The 23,536-nt window shown below is 41.9% G+C and overlaps 1 long non-coding RNA gene across 1 annotated transcript in view; it reads left to right on the plus strand.

The window, feature by feature from the left end:
* LOC127467522 (uncharacterized) overlaps positions 1-23,536 on the plus strand; it is a 146,081-nt gene continuing 122,545 nt past the window's right edge. The window contains exon 1 of the long non-coding RNA XR_007903153.1: positions 1-192. This is a non-coding gene — a long non-coding RNA (uncharacterized LOC127467522). The remainder of the gene's footprint in view (positions 193-23,536) is intronic.

The raw sequence follows: 23,536 nt of genomic DNA on the forward strand, positions 1-23,536 counted from the left end.
TATCATTGGCCTCAGCTGTTGCCATTTCACTGACTCTTTAAAAGATATGGGAGAGCAGGTGTGGGAGGAGAGAAGAGATTAGACTGTTTATTTCTTACCTCTGCCCACAGCCCGCTCCTGCTTAAATGCTGCTCACTACAGCTTCCAGCTCTCACTTCTGAAGACAGACTACAGCGGCTCAGCAGCATGGCAGTGAGTGTAAATAACCTTGTTCAGAACAGCAGCCAAATTTTCTTGGAGATTACTGCTTTTATTCTCACAAGATGCCTGTGATAAAGGGTGGGTAGTGATTTCGTGTCACGTAGAGGAATCTGAGCACAAAGACGTGGATTGGTAAAGGGGTTTAAGGATCAGCCTTGTGCTTTGATATCTAACCTTTGGTGCCTACCTGCCAGAGCAGAGTGCAGAGCTCTGCATTAAGTCTGTGTGGGTGGATCTGAGTGCCTAGGATGTGGCTTTGCAGCTTTAGCCCCCTGAAAACAGGTGCATTTAAAGACAATGCGTAGTGTTGGATGGCAAGAGATGCTTACAAAAGGGATGTGCCTGAATTTGCACCCTTCTCTGGAGCTTTGTCAAATTAGCTGAGCATATAATGAATGAGGTATTCATTTGGGCTCAGTACTGGAACCTCCTACCTGAACCTTTTCCAGAAACTAGGTCAAACAGCAGATCTACTAGGAAGGGTAGTGGGGTTGTGGGATCCCTGGTGTCAGTGTTTTTGGTTCTGGCATGAGTGCTCTCTGTGAAGTGATGTGGCTGCAGAGACACCCACGTTTGCTTGAGGGTTTGTTTGTCACCACTGCCAGCTCTCGGAAGAATAAGATCACAACTTTACTGGGTCAGTGATGACGAGAATAATTCTTGAGGCTAACAGCCAGGGACCTAACCCATTCTTCTGCAAAGTCAAACCACCTGACCAAGCAGGGGAAGAACACATTTCTCCTCCTCCTCCTTCCCAGTGCAACTTTTCTTTCAGTTGTGTGATAGCAGCTCAGAGATTGGAAGATGTAGGCTTGAAATACCCCAGGGAAAGTGGCCTTCCCCCAGATCTGAAGCCAAATGGGATCTTTTCTGCAGCAGGTCACTTCTTTACCCACTTAGACCTATATAAAATACGAAGGCGTGGTTGCTGCTGTTTTCTGTCTGATTTTTGAGACAAAATGAGACCTGTCAATTGTCCTCCACCTTAGCAAGATGTACAAAACACAAGGCTCTGGATGACTGTCTCAGCAGTGAATAGGTTAAGGATGACTGGAGTACTTCTTGCATACACCAGCCTGCTGAGAAGGGAGTTTTATACACCCAGCTGAGGCAACTGTAATTTTCCACTTGGCGCTGCTCACTTGGGAGTTGCCATTAGTGTCAGCATCAGCTTAGGGACTGGCTCAGGAGAGGGGCTATACTTTACACTACCAATTGCACCCCAGCTCAAGCCTTTCTCATCAGTTAGAGCCTTTTCAGTCACCCACGGATGTTGTCACGTGGGTAACAACACAAACTAATATGTGTAGTCATTCTCTTAATTTCTGAGTAGGACCGGATTACAGTGGAAAAATAAGAGCTAATAGAAATGCTTGAGCAGGCAAATGGGAGTTGGGCTTTTTGCCACTTTCTCACTCTAGTTCCTCTGATGCCTCTCACTTCTGCTTTGCAATAACCCCTGCTACTCCCACCACACGAATCTTGATCAGAGTCTGTCAGTCACGGTTTCAATGTGCCAGATGTGATGTTATGTTATGCCAAATGTGACTCACTATCAAACTGTTTTCTCCTGTGAGCCAAACAAGATTTAATACAAAAAAAAAAAGGGAAATAAAAAACACTAGGGTGGATTTTAGACATGACTGTTTTGTAGTTTGGTTGGGTCTCTTGGCTCACTCCCTACACACGTTGAAAAGCAGTATATTTACTAGCCTTTGTTTTTATACAAGGAAACAGTGAGTGGCCTCAAATAATATGGGTGGAAAATAGCTTGAAATGAGGATTTTTTTTGTTGTAAAAGCACATGGATTTTTGGGGTTGTCTGGAGCAATTTCACAGAAACAAGGGCAGATTAAAGGAGGTAATGACATGTTTGTAATTTCATTCCTAAGGCTCATGGTGTCCTTGCCTCTGTCTAGTTTTCAGCCTGGAGATAAATCAAGGGCTTCAATTTCCAAATCTGTCATAGAAGCTTCACAAATAAAAATGCTGACAAAAAATATCTGCTTTTAAATGGCTACTTGCAAGCGCTGACAACTAGCAGTCTATACATCTTTCACCTCGCAGGGATGAGAAGCACTGTGTATTGCCAGGAAAAATGAAGAGCAGAAAAGCAGTGCTCCTAAAAGTTAAAGTAATCTAAAAGTACGACAACAATAAACCATTTACAGTCATGTTTTGAATGCTTAGATGAAAATAGATTTCAGGTGGTGTATTACCAAAGCCTCACAGCTGCCTGGCGTGGAAAAAGAATGGATGCGGTGTTAGAATATGAAGTAGAGAGACCATGTGGACAAGCAGAATTCCTTCCCACCCCCAGCTGCCCTCACAGCTGCTGTGGCCGCTCCACATGTGCTCCTCTGTGCCCACAGAGAGAGCTTGTATGTGAGTGGGGAGGAGTGGGAAACAGGCACCGTGAAAACCAGTGCAGGTTATGCTGGTTAATGCTGAATAATTTGCTGTATCTGTTAGCTGCAGGCTCGAGCTTTTGCAGGCTATGAATTCCAATTATAAGGCAGAGCTGGAGCAGTCGATAGCAATAGGCAAACTAGGCCACTTACTCTGCCGAAACTGGGGGTGGCAGAGCTGAGAGCACAGCAAGGAGTGCTTCCCCTGGCAGCGCTGCAGGGTCCCTGAACCCCCGGAGGCCATGGCCCCCTGCAGAGTCCCAGCACAGGCATTTTGCCTGATGGTCATACCTCGGTGCATGGGACTGAATTTTGTACTAAAATTGCAGGGCTATGTCTTGTTCTTGAATATTCCCCATACCCTTGCTGGACATTAGAAGCAGAACAGTATGAGTCAGCCCCTCGTCTTGTGCCAAGGTTTGCTGGCTTCATGAAAGTTTGGACCTGCTTCAGCCCAAAGCCAGAGGATAACTTGGCATGCAGACTGTGTGGGGCTCTGGTCTGAGTGCAAGATATGAATTTGTGTGGCAGAATAAATGCACCCACCCACCCTTTCTTCCCAGGAGAGTGTTTGTTCTTTGCTCTCTGTCAACATGTGTACTTGTAGGTACTTGTCTTCCAGTAAACCTGTCTCCTTAAGGCTTCTACCTGGTAAATCCTGAAGAGAGATGTCCAGCAGTCTCCAGATCCAGGGAATGGAGTGAATGATACATGCTTTAGGCAGTTGAAGTGCCCTATTTAAGTTCATTTCATGCACAAGCATGCTGTCCTTATGGTGTGTGACTCTAGGATTCGCCCATGCACGTGCTGTGGGCAGGCTCTGTGATGGCTGCAGTTCCTGTTCCAGCAGGACCTGTGCTCATATCCTACCTAGGAGACAAATGGCCACGGTCGGCCTGAGTCTGATTTCTAAGGCAGAAGCAGAAAACATGTCAAGGGAAACTTGTATCTGATGTAGCCCTACAGATGAGAAAGGACAGGATACAAAAGACAGAGGGCCATGTTGTCTGGCTAAAATAAGGACTTTTTTGAAGTGCATGAAAACTGCCTGTGGGACATAATAGCTTTCTAGAGCAGGGGACTTTTCACATGCTGCTGCCTTCTATCGATGGGGATATAACATCTGGTCAAGATGGTGATTATCTTTATCACTACTGGTTTGTCAGCTGGTTGAATTCAAAATGAGTCTGGAGAAGGTGGATGCTCTCATTTTGCTCTTCACCATTTATGCTTCAAGGTCAAGCGAGCGCTGTGAACCTCACCGTTCTAATTTTGCTTTTAGTTTTATCACAGTTGTAAAAGGAAGGGTTAGGATAAGTTTTTACTTCAAGTAGAGGACTTGCCACCTCAGCCATTGAGAGATGAGACTCAGTAAGTAGCCACCACCGAGTTTTTATTTCAGTCAAAGTTTTAGAGAAAGAAGACTTTAATCTGTGGGTCTGAAAAGTAATCTGTGAATAAGGGCAAAAAGGGTTAGTATTTTTAGGACGTATTATATGTTCAAAAGGCTGTGCATGGTGCTAATGCACAGCCATTAACAAATTGATCTTCAGCCCCTGTGTGCAGTTAAGTAGGAGCATTTTACAGATGGGAAGATGGAGACAAAGCATCTTGCTCGAGACTGCCCAGCGACAGAGCTGGCCTCAGAAGTCAGCATCTCCCATCTCCCTGTGTCATTCCCCCAGACAGCACTGCCAAGCAACAAAAAGCTGAATCAGAGACATCTTTCTGTAAGGCTTAAAAAGCATGACCATGAAATAAATATAACAGTTAAAGCAAGAGGCAGTCCAAACAGAGCCACTGCATTTTGAGCACCGGGGTCTGCAGAGCAAAACCATTGATATTTTGGTAAAACTAACACAAAAGACATTAAGTTTTATTATCAATAGCAGATCATTGCCTATCTTGGTAATCACTGAACTATGTGTTTGATAAAAGACCGTTTGAGAACAGCTAGGCTGTTATTATATGTAATTGCTCTTTACAATGACTGGGTATCTCTAGTGAAAATGAATCAGTGATCTCCACTGTAGCAGAATCTATTAAATAATTGGAGAGCATGGCTAGTATCTTTGATGTTGAAAGGAAGAAATTCAATAAGCAGTCTCGTCAGGCTTTCTAACACAGCAGAAAAAAAGGGCTGCAGGCAGGAACATACTGACACTACAGGTCAGTGAGGGTTTATGGATTTGTGTGCCTCAGAAAGGAGGCAGAACCTGGCTGTACAGGACTGTTGAACCATTAGATACCTCAGGGTGTCAGAGTATTGTTGTGTAGCCTTCTAAAAATATAAGTGGTAGGGCCAGACATCAAATGTTTCTCCCCTGCCCACGTTTTATGAGAATATCATGTGTCCTGAGGATATGTCAGAACTGTGCTTCAGCTGTTTTGCTACTTGACAGTGGCACATTATCCTTAGAAGATTCATTTTCACATTTATTAACCCATTTCTACCTCACAGACTAGCATTTTTCCATCAAAGAAGTGCCTGTTTGTCTTTGAATTAATAGCTTAGATATATGTAATGGCCTTCATTACAAAAAAAAAGAAAAGGCATTCAGCTTCCTCTGCTAGATGGAAGACAGCTGGCAGGTACTTAGTACACTGCCCTGGGAGAAGAGAGCTTGGCTGAAGAAAGCACAGAAAAAGTCCTTATTCTCTTCTAACAAGAGGTACCCTGGGACCTTTAATGTGACCGTGGGACCAGCTTTAAATGGCTCCTCTGAAAAAACTGCACACAATATGCCTCATGATGCACTCTTTATAGGGAAGGCTGAAGGAGGAAAAGGCATCAAGGGGCTCTGAGGAGCGAATTATACCTTTCTGATGTTCATAGGAGCATTTGTGCTGGCATTAGGCTGTCAAAGGGATATTTGAAGAAAGAGTTGACAAGATCATGTTAGTCATTTCCTCTGTAAAGATGTCTAATAACAGAGAGCAAAGCACCCCAGCTGCAGAGTTAGTTATTGCTGCTTCAGTGTGCTGGGGGTGGTTGGTACACGGTGTTGGGATGGTTGGTGTCAGTGGACTGCCCCACAGTCATGTGGTGGCCCATTCCTGTGTTACACCTCGCTTCTCCTACCTGAGGAGCCAGCCAGGTTGAAGGAAACTGGTCAGGAGAAAGCATAAACACTCTGTCCATGGGGACTTCTCAGTCTCCAGGGCAGAAAACCCACCCTGGCTTGTGGTGCTGAGGACCAGTGGTAAAGCAGGGAGAAAGATGCCAGGGTCTGTGGGCAGGAGAAGCTGGGGAGACCTTGTTCTCATTCTCAAATCCCCCTGTCAGTCCCAAAGCTGTGTGGCACAGGGATGGGTGCCAGCAATAAAATGTGGTCACTCCAGTGCCCTCATGGACAGACATCTGAATCCTCTGACCTGCAGGCTATTTGTGAGGGTGTGGCCTCAACACAGCATTGAAAATCCTCTGGACAGCATTAAGCACTATGCAGATCTATTATACAGCATTTTCAGTGTCTCTCAAGTAGTCCACATTACTATTGTTCCATATCAGTCCATCTCACATTCATTATCTGTTTGCTTCAAAAATCATAAATACAGAGCTAATTTTAAGTGTAAATTTTTCAGTTGTAAGGTTTTAGGTTTTCACCTTTTTTGAGACACATCTCCTCTATAACATGATGATCTAAGCACTCCAAGGGCCAAATAAATATAAAATATATTTTTTTCACTTTGTACTAAACTATGGGGGGAAGAATTCTAAAAGACATAAAAGACAAGTTAGCGCTTTTTCAGAAGTCTCAAATGAAGTTGGATTGCTGTGAAACCGTTTCTCTCATAAAACCTTCTCTTCCTTGCCCACCTTTTTCAAGCTTAAGCAAATTAAATGGAGAATTCATGCACAGATCAAAGAGAATGTTAACTGAAACTTTCTGGACTCACTTTCTCTTTTAGGATCAGTAACTTTTCATCTCTGATGTAGTGTCTTGATTAGTTTTTTTTCTCACCTCTGTGCTTTATTTCCATTAAAATTTCTTTACAGATTGATACCTCCCCAAAACAGCAAGGACCTGAAGCCTCCATGCTGTAGAACTGAACCTTTGCTTGGAGTACACGATTAAAAAGAGCAGATGAGTACAGGAAAGTGAGCTAATCCCAAGGGTAATATTGAGCTTCAAGTATTGATCTGTGCTTTAGACACTTCATAAAGCATCCTTTACGGGTGTTGGATTCTGTGAGGAAATGGTAGTGAGTTTGTATTTTTGGACAAGCTTCCAAGATATCCCAGTATTCTTGCACTTGAAGTTTACCTGTTCACGCTGAGCTGCAACAGGGCAGATGATCTGTGTTGGAGTGTGGCTGTAGATATATTTGGGATTCACATCTTGCACTTCTTGAGGGTTGAGGCTTTAAATCTTCAATGAGGCAGAGTATGAGCTGAACACAGAGCTGGAAATTGGGGTGTACATGCTCTGCTTGTGTGGCAATGGGCTGTTGGTGCACTGTGCTGCCCAGCTGCTTTGAGGCATCTGTCCTTGCTGCCACGCACAGCATTCCAGCTGCTCTCCAAGTGCCATGTCCCCATTATATTGTTGGTTGTCTTTTTTTTTAATCACCTCTGCTCTGTCTTTTAATTGAAAGAAATGATGGCCTTTATTTTTTAATTTGTACTTAGATGTTCGTTTTTCCTTTGATGCCAAACAATGGATTCTTTCTTGTGAATTCCAGCTATAAACAAGATTTTTGTTCCCATTTGACCTGTGCCACCTCTGTGTCATGCAATGCTCATGGCTCTCTGGCCTGGGGTCCTCCCAGGGTGAGACACCAACTCCCAGCAGCTCTGAGGAGAGGGCAAGTCCCTGCAGGAGGTACTTCATTAAGAACAGGACAAAGAAAAAGAAGCCACCCTCATGTGCTATAGACTTCTGCCATTCCTCCACCAGGATAATTTAGGAGCCATGTGACTATTGCCACTTGCAACGAGCCTGAATGTCTCCATGTTGTAATGACCAGAGCACTGCAGTGATCAAAAGCTGCTCCTGTGCCTCAGCTGAATTGTGGCTATTTTGCTACAAAATCAGACCAAGGCTCTTGTGATACCTTGGCTTACGGAAACAATAAGTCAGTGTAAAATGGCTTTTCTGTGCTTGAAGTAGAAAATCACTAAGCAAAAATTATTTTAATACTTTCTTAGAGGTACCTTTTCTAAAAATCTTGTGCTTTCTGTAATTCAGATATGCTTTTTATCTCATCAGCACCTCAGTACAAAGACCATCAGTGTTTTAAATTGGCTCATTTTATGTTTATGAAAGCTTTCCATATTTTAAAAAAAATGTCAATTAAAAAGCTTACTGGTATATACTGATACTTCAAAAGGAGTAGAGAAAGATGTATGTTTTAGATAGTCAGGACTCCTGGGGTGAGTTGGGTTTAATATTTTGACAGGGAGAAGTTCCATTAAATCCATATCATTATCACCAAAGAAAGGCTTTTCTTCCTTTATTAAAGGCTTAACATTTTATCACATTCAATGTCAAGATTGATTTTTTTCTTTTTTTTCTGAAGACATCCATTTTATATTTAGAGTGTTGAATGTGTAGTCCTTGCCATATTCTGGTGTTGTAAAGTCAGTATGTACCCCCCATTTATCAGAAAGCATCTTGTTTTTCACAGTCACAGTTCACTTGCCTCGATTAGATCCTTTGCTGTTGGGATTTCATGATAATAATTTGTATTTTTCAGCTGTTGTATAATTTTAAGGACGTTATAATACATGTGAGATTCATAATTATAAGTCACCAGATATTTTTAAATGTTACCTTATGAAAATCGAAATAAATTAAAACAGAGTCACAAGTCTGTCGAGGCAGCTCTCTGAAAATGAGCAACACCAGCTGACCTTGATCTACATTCTAGATGCCATGTAACCAGTCCTATGCCAGTGATACGGTCCGTTGAAGTGGAAAACATGGAACTGCAATATTATGTGCTCAGCTGGTTCCTGGTTCATGGGTAGAATAATGTTGGCTGTACTTCCAGCTGCCATAAAGCAGTCCCATAGCTCCTACAAATTAACCAGTCAGGGTGGGAAAAGCTTGGCCCTTTGAATGATTTAAGATAAAGAAAAGTAGAGAGGCAACTTAAAGCCCCAAGCAATTTAGAATCTGATTTTAGAAGAATATGATACAGAGGATAAGAGTAAAATTGTAAGATAGGGTGTGATACTGACAGCATTTAGAGCACTGCTGTCAATCTAAGTGAAATGTAGGTTATATGGAGGGATTTGAAGAGAATGAGAGTTCTTTGCTGACAAGAGAGAAGGGTGTTTTTTAAGTATAAGAACTGTGCTTTGAAGAGGATAGCAAGTTTAGAAAAGGAATAGACAGAAAAAAAGGAATATGTATGAATGGTGGTATTATGATGATGCTAATATCTGTAATATTTAAGCAATAATGAGCCTAATGATATATGTGAAAATTCTTTTGGAAAGTATTGCAGGGAAACCTAACAATGTGGTTTTGATGGTTAGCAGTTTCTAAATCCTACTCTCTGCCTCAGAGTTTCCTTTAATGGGTTACGGAATTAGCTACTGAATATATTTGGAGTTTGAATAATATTCATTATTTTCCCTGTTTAAAAAGGAAATTAATAAGGAAAAAAAGTCAAGGCATTTTGAAAATCACTTTAGATTTGTATTTTCAAGCTAGTTAAACAGAGGACTTCATAAAAGTGCCATGCTTTTTCTCACCTGCTTCATCCCATTACCATATTTGCTTGTTTTACTGATTTAACTTAAACTCTCTCAGAGCAGACCTGTAAATTGAGTAATAAGACAGAGAGAAAACTACAGTTGTGTTACATTTTTGTATAGGAACACTGAGCAGTTCTTTGCTTCCTTCTTTATTTAAAACCTCCACTCCTCAGTTGACCCTGTTATCAGCAACGATGCAGAGAACAGAAATAGGGTGAGCTTGAAGTATTTTTAACCTGGTTAAGTTGGACAGGGAATCCTTAAGAGAAGAATGAGATTGTGGAAAGTCAGCTTTAGAAGCTTCGAGCAGCCCTAGGTGGTTGTGTGGACACTTTGTCTCATTGTATCTTTATAGCCCAGCCCTCTCTCTGTTTGTTTAGTGAGCCACTTGTTTGTTTTTTTTCTGAAGCACTGTCTCCTCTAGTCCAAATTTTATACATTTGGGTCCAGATTCGTGCTATATAAAACCCTGATGAAATGTTTTCAGCTGGGAGACATCTCTGAAAGCCAAGTTGAAAGAGAAGAGGCACAGGTAAACTGCAGGAGTTTAGGACTCGGTGTCCTGTTGAGGATTTCTGTCTGTGCATCACATCTGTCCCTGTAAACCCACTCTTCTGGCTCTTTCTGGTAGACTGGTGTAATGAAAAGAGCAGCAAAGCTTTGGTTTCACAGGTTAAATGTGTGCTGGTGTTCTGTGCTCATAAGCCAGACATTATATCTTAATGGCATATAGGAGCCAGAACAATTTTCATTTGTTCAGCTGTTCCTGGTCAGGGTTAGAGGACTGCAGAGCGAGCCCAGGCAGTAGTAAACCTCGAAGGAATACAAATAACTTAATCAAGGCTGCTTCCTGCCTGACGAGTACAGTGGCTCCTGGCTGGCACAGGAATCCTGGATTCCTCCCAGGCAGTCACTCCTTTCAGGAAAATAGCATGTAAACACAGGACAATGAGAGGATCCTGTTAATTCTGTGGGGATACAAAAGTTCACCTCTCAAAATGCTACCAAGCCAAAACGTGGGAGCCCAGCTTGGTTTGAAGACTCAAATCTCACAGAGTTGAAAGCAAAAAGCACTTTGCAGCTTTCTTAGTAATTTCTTCTAATGTGTCCTTCTGATTTATCTGCAAGCTGATACACAGTGCTTCAATCCACCCGTGCACAGATATGCAAATGCTGAGTTTTTACTTGGTCTTCAGCTGTTGCTTCTTACTAATTTCTCCTTATGATTTGATACTAAAAAGATCAGTCTACTTCGTTCATTTCTACATTTCAGAAGATCTCTGTTTTTGAACCTAGATGTTTTAGATATGGGTGAAATTTTACACAGGAATAAGGAGTCAAAAGTTTTTAAGCAGGAGTGTCCTCTTGCCTCCTAGATTGAGTAATGCACCAGCACAGCTAAAGAAAAGTTTCTGTGTAAAACTTCCTACTTTTTCTCACCTTTGAAAGGGAACAGGACAATTAATCTAGATCACTAATTTTATAATGCATCTGTGGCAATCAAACTACTTGAACAAACACTTTGAAAACTTTTTATAGAAACGCACAATTTTTTTTAGTAGCTAATATTTTTTTACTTTTGAGTGATCTGCTTTGAAGGGGATTGTTGTTCCTTCCTAGTCCTAAACAGCTTTAGATGCAGCGTCCTAGTTTTGCCCCTGAATATGAGGGAAAGTCTATTCTGACCTCAAAACCAGAAAAAAAATTGGCTTTAAGAATTTATTTTTGTTCAAATGTTATCAGTTATTTGTTTGTATAAATCTGTATATAACGCCTCCCTGTATGTCACCTTTCTAAGGAGTAAATTTCCCCCTTTCCTTTCTCTTCTTTTGACTTGAATTCATTTCATTCTATTGAGATTAAGTTCTCCTCTCCAATGCTGGCTGTGTTTGCAGTTTCCTCCTAATAAATTTGCCTTGATACCTAAGTACTCTCCACTGTCTCTGTAAGGGATGCTGTCTCCCAGCAATGGCTTGGATTTCCAGTATTTCTTTTTACTCACGAGGAAAATGAGAGCTAAACCTAATAAGTAACTGATATACCTGAGAATTAAACATTTTCTCTCCTCAACTCTGAATTTATAATGTAGAGCTATGCAGGGGGTGCCAGGACAGGTGCACAGGCAGGGTTGCCTTCTTTTGAGTAGGGTGCACAGAACCAGCTGTGCATTTTATAGCCACTTAAAATCGGCATGCTGGACATGCAGCTGCCTTGTACTGGCAAATGGAAGCCTCAGAAGATGCCAGCAGCCCTTCTGTGACACAGGAGTGGTGATTTGTGTGCAAACCACCAAGTCTCACTGCCTAAAACCTTTAGTTCACAGCTCTTGACTAAGACTGCTCTTTAGCAGTCATCTGCTGGAAGAGGTGTGGAGGAGGTGGGTAGTATCACTTCCTATTATCTAGTAATTTAGCATGTATTGTCATGGGTGCTTATCCTTTACATGAATGCTGCTTTATAGTAGCAAGTCTTCCTTTCTAATTTCTTTTCGAGAATCTCCAGAATCTACTGGGACAGGAGGGAGGGGGGGGAAGAAAAAAAAAAAAGAAAACCCTGTCACTCTGGGAAAGTGTTTCCTGGAAGTGAAAGAACTTGGGCTTCTGAACAGCAGCTGTTTGCTATGTATTTGATGTGTATTCTGGGACACATAGAACACTTCCGAGGAAATATTGAGGGGTACAAATTGTCATCTTTCTCTCCTCTACAGAGCCCAGCTGGGCTTACCCTTGCATGCACACGTATGGAGGTTCATCCCTGAACTTACAGGACACAATACTGTTTATTTGTAAATAAACTATAAGTGGTTTAAGTTCAGTAAACTCCTAGCTGAGAGCCTAAAGATTAGTGCACTTTTTAGGGAAGCAGCAGGATTTTTCTGTTTTGTTTTTTGGGTTTTTTTTGGATGGAAGGCCTGGAACCCTTTCTTATGTGAACGTTTAATGCATTTGGGACAGAGGCAGTTGCTCATCTGCTTGGCAAGGGCATCCTCCAGAGGAGTGGTTGCTCTTGTGCACATTTGAATTCACGTGCAAAATTAGAGCTAGGAAAGTTTAAAAAGTATGGTCTTTATATACTGTAGAGGTCTGCAAGTTCAGATGACTTCTCAAGGTTAAATTTCAGGGCTGCAATTTGAGATCTTTCACATTTTTTATTTTTTTAATTTTCAGTTGGTTCATAAGGACTTTTTCCTTCCCACTAATTACTTTGTCTGTGGTTATACTTCATGCTTTGAAAGATATATTTGACCTCAAACTCTTTCTTTCTGCCTTATAAAGATTATTTCTCTATATAACCCCACTTTTTTTCTTGAGACTTCCTACATTCATGACATTTTGAGGATTGTGTTTTAGGGGCAAAAAACACCTATAGCAAACCAAGTGTGAAGCCTTAATAAAATATATTCCCTTTTTAGCTTCTTTTTGTTCTTTAGCTACTTTTATTTTATAAGAGTGAAATGAAGAGTGGGGATTTATTGAGTAAATGTGCTGTTAAGCTCCTACAGCTTAAAAATATGTCTGATGTTTACTGTGTTGACCGATTTGTTCTGGTAGCTCTAATTCCCAGGTTATAAGGTATTTTGGCTTTACCCTTCGGAGAAAAAGCTAGGGCAGAAAGGCTTACTACTTGTGTGTGGTCAGTAAATATCAATTAAAATTATTATTGAAGATTTATGAAATTCATTTGACACCCTTGACAACCAGATTGACACGAAAGGCTATAATTGCTCCCGAGCAGCTGTTAAATTCCATTACATCGATGATCTGTGAACTAAACAGAAGTTGACTGATAGACTGTAGCTTGATTTGAAGAAGTCATCATGGGCCATTGGGTCAAAAATGGCCTTTTAAGAAGAAGCCTAGGTGTAAATTCACACCAGCTTGAAAGGAAAATTAAATAGCCACAGGGCCATTTGGATTGTGTTTCAAAACTTAAAATGGTTTTCAGAGTACAACCCCCTAGAGATGGAGCTCGGGTTTAATATGTGTCTGTAAAGCACCAAGCATATCTACAGGGGAGTAATCACCATCCACCCTGAGGCTGTGTGAGTGTACATGCTACATCTGCAGCTCTGAATAAGAGGGACTAGTCCTTCACCCCAAGGCTCTGTGGTATCCACCAGTCATGTCCAGACAGCACGAGCAGATTGGCCAAATCTGTGCTTAAGTGGTCCTTGAACTTGGGATTCCAGAGTCCAGTGCCCAAATTTGTTTCCTGGTCCTTTCTTAGTGAATGGTGTTATGTGTCACACAGTTATGTGTCACTCTGTGCCACCCCTCTTGCCTGCACAGTAGCAGCAATAAAGTTCAGTTCAGAAGTCTGCAATATCACAGAATTTTTGTTTGTTTATTTCTCTACATTAGTGACTGTCTGCTGTCATATACTCTCCACACCTGGCCTATTGCATTTTGAGCCAGCTAATAAAATCCCTGTTCAGGGCTCTCTTGGGAAGGTGTGGGAAGGAAACAGCTGGCTGTGACAGATAATGGTTTGTGTGCTTTTGAAAGGTGCTAAGCATTACAGGAGAACAAGGCTTGTATAGAAAAAAAAAATCACAAATCAGAGGCAAAAGTTTTGCTAAATGCAGATGGCAAAAGGAATTTTGCCTTTGGGTGTTGCAATATTCCTTTAGATATATAAAACAAGCCAGTGGTAGGCCTCTTGGAAAACTGGCAGCAGGGCTCTGTGGCAGTCACTGTCATAATACCAGGAACCCCTGTGCCAGTGCAGTAGTTGCTGACCTAAAGGCATAGCACAGTGTACTCATGCATCAGATCACTCCCTACCCTGACAAAATTAGGGAATTCCTCTTTCTGCCTTGTTTCCTGTCACTTTTCTCTAGCCTGGGATCAGCTGAGCAGACAAATGTGTACGTGAGGGCAGTGAAGAGGTTTCCATTGACCTGTGGCAGGTGAAATTTAAATTACTTCAGTTGTCTTTGATACAGATGCTTGAATTGGGCTCTGCTACTTGTGGTTTGTACCAGCCATAGAGAAAGCACTTTCCACGCTGGACTGTTCTCTGGAAAACAACAACATCTTCAAGGCTAATAGAAGAACTGTCCAAAAGATCATAGTTGTTTATTCCCAAGTAAATCGCTGTGAATTAGAAGGAAAAAAAATCAGTAAGATTAATCGTCTTAATTACCCACTCTAATTAATAACCATGGGGAAGGTTTCCCTAGCTACCTGCACAAACTGTGTTTTCAAAGTACAGAAGATCTCCCCATAATGCTAATTGGTTATGAGTTCATGCATCTAGAGTTGCTCATCCTTGGACCTATAATGAGGTTGCATCTGTGTGTTGATGAAAAGTGGAGCAAGCACTTCCTTTTTTTTTGGTAGATCCACATAAAGCTGATGAATGGTGAGTGATTTGCTCATGAAAAATATCCTCAAGTCTGACAACTGCCAAACAAAACTTTCTGTTCTCGAGTCCTGTGGAGAAATCTGAGGAGCAATGAATGCACGCTTTTGTTTGTCACAACGTATTAGAAAGGAAGCGGCTGAATACCGAGAACAATTTTATTCTGGAGATATTCAGAGAAAGCTGAGAAATGCCAAATGGATTTTTCTGTAACAACGAGATGAGGAGAAAGCTAACAGCTACAGCATAGATGGTTTGCCCTATGCTTATTAAAATTTATAGAGGAGAAACTAATTGTTCACTTGCGGAAACTCAGTCAATGGGCCAAAGATATTTGCATGATTATGAATATTCTTGAGCATGTGGTGTTAGTGTATGTTGCTTGGTTAGGCTAAGGATCTTACCTAGCTGTTTGTTTGCCAAAACAAGGGATGCAACTGTTTTTGCTCTTGGTTATGCAGAGATAATCTCTAAGCACCTCACAAAAAAAGCCATTTTATTAACAGATACTGCTTGTTGCTTGGCTGAATTAGAGTAGTATGGAAGCACAATAATGCTAAAGAGTTACAAGTCTGAATTAGAGCAAAACATATTATTTATACTGGATTTATGCAGCTTTATTTAACTGATACTGTTAAGAGAGTTTGGTGGGGGTGGAGTGGGATAGAAAAAGATTTCCCAGAAATGGTTAGAACTGCTCGTTGCTGTGGGTTTGACATAGAAAAATCCTGCATGAATCTGTGGTATTAAAGTCACTGCAGTCTATAGCACAGACGTGTCAGATGAGAAACAAGGATTGCTGAAGATGAAAGGGCACGATAGGAAGTTGAGTCCTGCCTGTAGTGCCCCTCGTTGCCTTCATCCCTCAGAGCAGACTAGATTTGACTTTCCTGGCCCAAGGTAGATCCGTGACTTCAGGGAAAGCATTAAGTGATTTAAGAGTTGAGGCTTATCTCTTTCTGGGTAGCATTTACTTCTTTATTCTGGGTTTTCTGCTAGAAGTCTTTTATCTTTCAGGTGCTCACAACCTATTTGGGACTATGAGGGAGGATATTGTTTTTATTTGCTCGCTCTTTATTTTGTTTTCTGGGAAGAGGCTAAGGTAGGAGGCAGGTGTCTGGTGGCCAGTCTTGCCTGAATGCAGTGCCCTTGTGTTACCAGGATGGTTTTTAGAGGGAGGGTGGGAGGCTGTTCACCACAATGAGCGTTGGGGCTGCCTGGAGGCAGATGGTGCATGTGGAGGGTAGAGCAAGAGATGGCCAGAGGAAGAAAGAAGAATAAGGCAAGGATATTACTTAGGGGAGCAGAAGTACAGTGGTGCTAGCAGCCCAGCACAAGGGGAGGCAGTGTGCAGGAGAAGGCAAGAATGAAATTGTTTCTCTCACTGGCAGATCTGAGGTGTTAGAGGTAGTGTTTGCTCTGATAAAACATTGTGTTGGCACTTGCTGTTAGGAAGAGGCGTTCGTGCCTCAAAACTCCAGTTAGCTGAGGAGAGCAGCACAGCATCATTTAAACTCTTTCAGGCATGGAAAAGTTTGTGGGGTTTTTGTTGATTTTTTTTTTTTTTTTTAAATTTATCTCGACATGTGATACTAGATTAATTTTTGTTTGAGCTAAAGCAAATGAAGAGCACATGGATTTCTCCATAGTTCAGCAACACTTTCCAGGCCCCTTTTTCAAATTATTCAAGACACACACAAGACTTCAGGAGTGAAAAGGAGAGTGGGAAATGCCTTAAAATTTTCTTCTGAAACTGAAGGTGAATCTAATTTCTTGAGTCTTGCTAACTAAGGATGACTGTGTTCCAGAGTAAAGGATCTCCACCACCTACTTTGATCCAGGGCTTGCATCCTCTTTATTTCAGATAGCTAATCATGCTGTACAGCCAGCAAAGGGATGTGTCTTGTGCTGTGGCTCAGCTGTCTGATGATACAGCAGTGTCTACTATTCAGATGTAAAATCTGCAAGAACAATGGTTATAATAGTGTTTGATCACAATTTGGTCATAAAATATGGATTGCATAGCTAAAACAACTAGATCACAGCTCTGCTTTTCAGACTGAGACTCAGCTGCTCTTAAATGCACAGTGGCTTGACATATGTACCTGCATTTCTTTTTCACCTTGCTAAAAATGGGATCATTTATACAAGGCACAGCCCATCCCTTCCTCCACCATCACAATGCAGACTTTCAAAGTCCCCCTAATATGTTTTCTGGGTAGGTCATGCGTTGTGACTGTAGTCTTCTCCAGTCACCAGTCTGCTTTCCTCATGACACGCTTTGGCTATAGGGTAATTCATGATGGCTTGTTCATTGGAGCCAGCTTCCTCTGAAGCTCTGAGTTAGGGAGGAGAGGGATCTCTATCCTTCCCTGGGAGAGGAAGATGCCTGGGTGGGTGCCTGAGGGTGATGATGGCGTGGTGTCACTGCACTGCCCAGGCCTATTTAGGGCCACCAAAGCCTTTGCAGGCTCCAAGATCATGCTTCCCATGTAGAGCAGCTGAAGGTTCAAACAGACATTCCTCCTAGCACGCTCTGGACTGTACTTTTAGCCTCTTCTGTCCTACTACTTTTCAGCTCCAGCACGACAGCCCTGAGTGAACATCCTAAGAATATATACGAGGGTGACTTCTTGTAAGAAGAAAATCAATGTGCACCTTCCCATCCTGCAAAATTATGTGCCTCCTAACAGTACCCAGGGGCATCATCCTTTCCTAAAAGCACTCGTTTCACTTCTTGTTTCCCTTTCATATATGCTGAAGAGGGTATCTCTGTGCAGAGTTCTTATGCATAATTCAATTTCCGATGTTGGTTTAGAAGCTGCTTTTAAATTTGAAGGCAAAAGGGTTATTTTGTGCTTTGCCCTACCTGTGAGGAGAATTTGAATTTCCTCTAGAAGAAGCTGCATCTACTGGATTGGGGGCACTCCTGCCTTATTACTCTTCCATCTATGCCTCTACAAAAGCACATAAAGAGAACTGCATTAGGAGAAGCCTGTAATCCAAGTCCCATCACAGAAATCTTCAGCGAGTCAGTGTCATTCTAGGCAGCTCCTGGTATTTGGCCATTTATTTCCTTTATTCTTCCTCCTGAAATAACACATAATGGATGCACCTGTCCACTCATGCAGAGAAAATGAGGGCACTGCTTGTAAGTTAAGTAATGATTCTCTAGCCCTAAATGTTTCCCCCAGCGTTTTGGTTCCCAGCATGTAGTGGTACATATTTTTTTTGTCTCTCTCTTTTAAAGCAAGACTCAATTTAATTCTCTCTGAAGTGTCAACTGCTGTGATTGCTTTATTACACGATCTTATGCCACTCATAGCTTATCAGATTTTAAATTACCATATAAATCTACATAGTTTGACAATACACGAAACATAATTTTAAATTTATCTAATCTCATTTTCAAAGTTAGATAAGAAACAATCAACACTTTAGAATGAAAGAGATACCCCTAAGCTAGAAAACGGGACCTAACAAAATTATCTGCACTAATCATCATTAACTGTAATAATACTTGCAAAACAAAAACCACTGCTATAATTAATTGTAACACCTAGTGGGTAAAAAGGACAAGACAAAAAAAAAATCCTGGGATTACACATTGTTTGCTAATTCTACAACATGGTAATGTGAGGGTTCTGTAATTATATACGTTAATATTGCTTAAGTTTTAGCAGAATATTTGTAGTGTGCTGCGTGTATTATAACATGGTAGGTATGGAATAACCTCTCTGAATTTGGACTCCTTCAATAGAGAAAAAAAATTATAAGCAAGGGGTCTTGGCTGAAAATCTGTGTACAGCTACCTTGTGGTCAGCAAAAAGAAAGTCTGCTGCAAGAACAGACTTGGGAGTAATGCTTAATGATTGTATGGGAGGAATATGGTTGGGAAGAAACTCTTGCCTGCCTTGGGAGGGTTGCTTTGGCAGCAGCTGAAGTGGGAATGCCGTACCAAAGAAACAAAGCAGGAAGGCTTGTTCTGAATTTTATTAGTTGTTTGAAAGCAAACTCTCAAAAGTCCCATTACAGAGGAAACATTCAGTCCGATTCCTTGGGCAAGAAAGGAAAACAGAGATAAACAGGCCTGAGGCAAGGTGTCATGCAGTAAACATGACTCGGGCTGTGTAGACTTGGGTCTTAGAAGTTGAGTCTCTGAGGGCTGGGAGGCACACAGACCAAAGATGTGGCTGCCTAGTGAAAGCTTGACCTCCTGTGATCTGAGCAGCGTTTCCCAGGTGGAACTCCTGCAGCACCACCTGCCTGATGCCATTGGCATTCCGCTGCCTTGCACGCTGGCTCATAGCTGTGGTGCTCAGGGAGCATTTCTAGCTGCTTTCCCATTAACTCCTGCTCTGAACACAGAGTGAGGAGATTGCAGTGCTTCCTCAACTGTTTTCGTGGTTTTGCTCATGTTGATTCTGATTGTTAAATATTCAGTGTGTGTGTGTGTCCCGGACTGCAAACCTTCCTTTCGTTAAAAGGGCTGTTCAACTCCTGAATAAGAATTGACATGAGTGATTGAAGCTTAAAATGATGTAACCCAATACATAAGAAATGAAATATAAGCAGGCTGAAAGGCCTGGGACTTCTGAGGAGAGCTGGTAGTGCTGCCCATCAACTGGATGGATGGCTTTGTGGGAGAAAAGCCTGTCTTCACCTGCATATAACTTCTAATTTTAGGAGTTATACTGAAGGTTTCTAAGACCTGCATCTGCTTTAGAGTGATTAATGTATGTGACTGCATTTAAAAGTTTCAGATGATGTATACTTTGCCAAAAAGGAAAAACACGGCACTTTTCTCTGTGTAAGTTAAATAAAGCCTGACTGAGAAGCTGGAAAACCCACATGAAAAAGGGAAGAAACCTGCTTGATTTACTCAGGGGGCAATATCCAAATTCTGTGGCTGATGCTCCAGACGAGATCAGCTTATGGTCAGATGGCTGCCTCCTTGAGCCTCAGGAGCTGCAGCTGCAGGAGGTTACACTGGAGATGGTGGCTCCTGCTTGACTGCATGGGAGGGGAACTGGAAACGGGAATGCCAGCTTCTCATGCTTCAGGCTTGGGTGGCTAGAGTGGCTGTGCTGCACAAAAGCAGCTTGCTCTTTCCCTCTTCTCTCACCTCTGCCTCCTGCAGCTGCTCTACCATGCCACAGTGTGACCCTGCCATGCCACACGGGGCATGAAATGCCTCATGGCCACTGCCCACGGAGCAGAGAGGGAGCCTGACAGAAGCTGTCAGCCCTCGCCTCTCTGTTCTCCTCCACTGGCACCTGCAAAGCCTGTGGGCAAACACTGCTCTGGGCCCTGCTGGCTGCTGTCAGGGAGGCTGGGAGAGACCTCTGCTGCCATCCCCGCTGGCCAAAGCCCGTGCGGGGCTGGAGGTGTCGTCGGGATTCGGTGCGGTCTCTGCCTGAACACATCACATTACCAAACAGTCCCGAGAAAGTATTCAGAAGGGTGGCATGGTCAAGCCTCCAAAGATAATTGGAAAAAAATCCCCTCTTTTTCTGATTGTCACAGCATGAGACAAGTCCCCCAGTGGCCCTAAAGTCATTTGGCTCTATTGCTTTATCGGAGTTGTGCTGGTTCATCCGGGCAGATGAACTCATTCAAATGTAGATGGTGTCCAAGTTTCAAATTGTCAGGCTTGTAAAAAATTGGAAAGCACAGGTACTTACAATAGGAAACACCTACAATAGTTTTAATTGCAAGAACCTGTGCTCTGCATTTTGCCTGTTTGCTCTGTCTGTGGTTTCCCAGTGTTTCCAAGTCAAGTCTCTCTATTTGTTCTCTTGCAATAAGATGCATTTCATAAAGATAAGCATAGTAGTTGCCTTAAAATCTCATGGAAATGAATTCTAAGAAGACTTATGCTGTACTGCTCTTTTTCCAAAATAAGGAGAGCCTGACATTCCTCCCCCCCTTATTTTTCCTTTTTTTTCCTTTGTCCTTATAGTGCAAATTCTGTGTATAATTTGTTGTTTTACAAAAGTAATTCTGGCTGACTCCATTCATTTTTTCACTTATGATTATTCACTTTGTTTGAAAATGCAAACCTACTACAAAGTGAACAGAAAGCTGGGCACTTTCTACTTTGATGCTAGTTCTGCTTTTTAGGAAACTTACAGAACGTGAACTCAAACTGTCTAGCATGCAAAATTCAGTGCAATATATGTATAAATTTGTAAAACATTTCTACTAAAACCTAGTAGATCTTATGAACTGCAAGGTGGTCAGCCCAGTCTTGTCTCTAAATAACAATGTTGATTAAACATCCTGAGATGAAAAGTAAAAGGCAGGTAGGTATACACTGTCTAATAGAAATGATAAGTTATAAAAGTGATGGTGTCAAACGAATAAAGTAGGATAAGGTCCTATTTTGAAATAAGTGTCTGGCACATCTGCCATTTGGCATCTGGTGAATGTTTCATTCATATCTTGTTCACCATCTCTCTGGTCATCATGGATTATCAGATTTTTATTTTAGTTGTTGGTTTTTGGGTTTTTGTTTTTTGTCCCCCTTCATGGATAGCTCAGATAACCAGCCTTGGAATTTGAGAGGAAGAAAATCTAGAAAATGTATTGCTCTAGTTGCTTCTATTCTGTATTATGACAGATTTTCTTTCTGATATTAATTTTCTTTCTGACACCTTATGAGATTACTGTAACTTATTTTTAGGCTGGGAAATGGAATGAAAAGTTGAAGCTGGTGTATGAAGTAGCCCTGCTTTTTATTGATAGTAGATGGAAGAGGCACTTGCTATGCTGTAAATAATGTAAGTCTCCTCCACTGCAAAGCCACTTTCTAGCCTGTCAGTCCCCATTCTTTGCTGTTGACTGGAGGTATTCTGTTCCAAGTCCAGAAGTTTCCTTATGGCCTTATTGAACCTCCTGAATTTTCTTCTTGGCCCTTTCTACCACCTTGTCACAGTGGCAGCCACCTGGTGCCATCCACAAGTTGCCTGAGGGGTCAGTCCCCCTGTCGTCCAGCTCACAGGTGATTATGATATTTTGTATCACCTCCACTCTAAAACTCTATCATATGTTAGTTGTTTCAAAAAAAAACAAACAAAAAGAAAAAAAAAACCCAACAACAAAAAGAAAAATCCCAACCAAAACATTGACTGGCAATTAAGCTTCAAAATGTTGACCCAGAAGTCCATCCAGTCCAACCACGTCATAGATCACCCATTCAAACCCAGTCACTGAAACTTTATCTGCCAGGTGACACTGGTGAAAATCTTTAGAAACTGAAAGTAAATGACATTCTCTTCTGTCCCTTGGTTCTCAGAGCCAGCCATTTCATCACAGCAGGTAATCATGTTGCTCAAGTGCAATTTTGTAAATCTGTGCTGACTGTTCCCAAGCACCTTCCTGTCATTCACATGCACAGAACTGTCTTTCATGAAGACTTGTCAAATAAATAATTTTTCCAGGAACTTAAGAGTGCCTAAGTGGCTTGTAGCTCCTCCTGATGTTTTTTATTATTACTTTTTTAAAGATGGCAGTAACGTTTGCCTTTGTCTTGTCATTGGGGATCATGCAAGTCAGCACAGCCTTCTGAAGATGTCAGAGAGTGGCCTCATGGCCCTCATGCTTTCTTATGCCTTGTCCTGTTCCATGGACACACTTGGCCTTACTCAAGCATTCTGTAGTTTAATTCTTACCTGTCTGGTAGTTCCTGTTTACCCCAGCTGAGACTGAGAATAGATCTCCTCAGTAAAGTCTGATGCAAAGAAAGCATTAAGTACCCTGGCCTTTTCCATGTTTTTCTTATATAGGCCAACTCTCCTTTCAGCAGCAAGCTCACATTTTCTTACATCTTGATTTTACTACCTGTTGACTCCCTCCTTCTTGCTCTGCTCAGCTCTCTCCAGTCATACTACTCCCATTCAGAATCCAACCTTGCTCGCAGGTGATTTCTTTTTCATAGGTTCTTCTGTTCCCACCTTCCCTGTGCTTGCTTTTTGCCTCTGGACTCTCTTAGGATTAACCAATTCAACCAGGATGTGACTGCCCTGCTTTGCCAGGGGCATGCTGTCAGTCCCCAGCAGTTCCTCACTCTTCAAAAAGGGTCCTGTTGTTATGGAAGAACAAGTCCTGGTGTAAATGCCAGCAGCAGATACAGTGGAGAAGTTGGTGCAGCAGCCTGAATATTGTGTAGAAATCAGCAAAGATCAGAGAGTGACAGAAGTGTCCTTGCAAACTGACTTTGAAGCCAAGCCTGTGGAGAACCTTTCTGGAAAAAAAACCTGCTCAGACTGGGAATACTTGAGCAAAGAAACTGTCCCATTACTTTTGTGTCTGTTTTACTGATGGGGCAGGAAACCAGTTGTGTCTTGTATGAAACACACAAACCCACAGCAATCAAACCCCAACTTCAACACTTTTTCTCCTCAAGTCTTGTCCTGAACTTCATGTGTCCAAATGAGTAATTTTCCTTCCCCTTCTATTCCTGTTGCATCTTCCCTTCCCTCTCTGTTTGGTTTTGTGGTGGGTTTTTTGTTGGGGTTTTTTTGTGGGTTTTTTTGTTTGTTTGTTTGTTTTTCTGTAAGATCTCTGCCTTTTCAAAAACATAGAAATATGTAGCAACGGCACAGAGAGCTCAGGAAGCAGATGAGTGAGATCAGTCCAGGGAATGTGCTGTTCTGTGCTGCTCAGGTGAAGTGGGACTAAAGCAGTTTTATATCAGCATTCATCAGCATCCCCAGCAGAGAAGATGACTGGGTTGCTTTGTTAATGTGTTCTTGCTGTTCTCAGTTACTAAAGCATCTGTCAGGGGTCACTGACATTTGGGCACAAACTAGGGCTGCAACAATTCTTAACAGGCAAAGGAGAGCAAATGAAA

Source organism: Manacus candei, unplaced genomic scaffold (genome assembly GCF_025592945.1).
Source record: "Manacus candei isolate 608988 ecotype Guabito, Panama unplaced genomic scaffold, ASM2559294v1 h1tg000014l, whole genome shotgun sequence".
Classification (NCBI taxonomy): Eukaryota; Metazoa; Chordata; class Aves; order Passeriformes; family Pipridae; genus Manacus; species Manacus candei.